Raw genomic sequence first — 1,740 nt, forward strand, 5'->3', positions numbered from 1 at the left:
TCGCTGCCCTTTCTCTCATTTAACATGCCACGCACACTCCTGCTGTGAGCCTCTGCACCAGCTGTTCCCTCTGCAGAGTATTCATCCTCTACCTGGGGCGTGGCTGGATTCCTCCTGTCACTCAGCTCTCAATGGAGGCCTTCCATGGCCCCAGTGTCAGGGGTCTCTGATCATTCACTTCGTTCACACCTGTTTTCATTCTCTGCATGGCACTTACTACTCCTTTGTATTTTCTTGTTTTGTTTGTTTACGATTTGTTCTACTTTGGATTTCCTCGGAAGCAGAGACTGAAACAAAGGTTTGGATGCAGATAGTTTATTTGGATAATGTTGCCAGAAAGCAGGGAAGGTGAGATAGGAAAAGTGCATAGTCAATGTGAGGGTGTTACTAGCCTCTCTCCTTACTCTGGAGCTTTATCCTGCCAGGACCTCTGACGAGGGTCATACAGAATGCCGTCCAGAGTTGTTCTTCTGAAGAACAGGGGCCATATCCTCTATCGCGGACTCCCGGTCCACCTTGTTGGGGGTTGCCTCTGGGCATTAATTCCTCCCTTCTAGGTTGTGCTTGCCTGACAGCCAAACTGGTTCCAGCTACGTTGCTGCACTGGAGAAGGCTTTGGCAGCCAGAGAAGAGTCAGAACTTTCACCCCCTGCTGTGGCTGAACTCAGTGGTGGCCCAAATGACTGAACAACAGGCACCAGTGGTGTCTGCTGCCTGCTCCATTTCCCCCAACCACTTCCTAAGTTAAGCTTTTCCTAAGTGGAAATGTGGCCGTTTCTGCTCACTGTTGTATCCCAAGAGCCTAGCACAGTGCCTGACTCAAAGTAGCTATCACTAAATATTAGTTGAATGGACTCCTTTCATCAATCCAAGGGTAGGCACTGCTGTTATCCTCATTTTCAGATGAGGAAACAAAGACTCACCCTGCTCACATAGGTGGCACCGCTGGAATATGAGTCCAGGCAATCTGACTTTAGACTTCGAGCTTTTTGTTTGTTTGTTTGTTAAAATACAAACAATCCCATAGCATGTATTGCCATCTTGTAATAACATAAGAGTAATCAAAACAATACAAATAAATGTTCATATTGGACAAAGGACATCTAAAACTGTATCCATTTCAACAATTTCTCACTTTATTGATCATTTCTAGTTGGAGAAACTTTGTAGCAGTGTAATATTATGTCCTTTTAGCATGATCCGACCCACTTGTATTCTTGACTTTGTTTTAAAATCTATCTCTTCTACATTATCTAATACAAGTTTCATATACTCCTCAAAACTAATGATACAGCCTTCTATCCGCGTATTCACTTGCTCATAGAGCCACACCTGAATCCGTGATCTGTTTTGTAAGTATCTGAAGTTGAGATTGATGGCTACACCATAGCCTTCTGCACTTTCTGGCCCTGGCCACGGTATGCCATGGTGGAATTCCACAAAGAGCACACCTACACACTGATTTCAAGCTTTTAACTCTAAGAACCTACTTTATCAGTAGCTATAGTTACTGAGGACTGTTATTAGAGTTGATCATTTAATTTATATTGGTGGTGTAATGGTTTTGAATATTTATTTTAGAGATTGCCTTGCCTATGTGACATAATGGCTTTTTTTAATTTTTTTTTTTTTTTTTTTTTTTTTTTTTTTTTTTTTTTTTTTTTTTTGGTGACAGAGTCTAGCTCTGTCGCCCAGGCTAGAATGCAGTGGGGCAATCTCGGCTCACTGCAACCTTCACTT

At 42.6% G+C, this 1,740-nt stretch overlaps 1 pseudogene; it reads right to left on the minus strand.

Moving 5' to 3' along the window:
- Positions 1–984: 984 nt before the first annotated feature.
- LOC119626589 (small nuclear ribonucleoprotein E-like) lies at positions 985–1,427 on the minus strand (annotated as a pseudogene).
- Positions 1,428–1,740: the final 313 nt, after the last annotated feature.

The sequence above is a fragment of the Chlorocebus sabaeus genome, chromosome 23 (genome assembly GCF_047675955.1).
Source record: "Chlorocebus sabaeus isolate Y175 chromosome 23, mChlSab1.0.hap1, whole genome shotgun sequence".
NCBI lineage: Eukaryota > Metazoa > Chordata > Mammalia > Primates > Cercopithecidae > Chlorocebus > Chlorocebus sabaeus.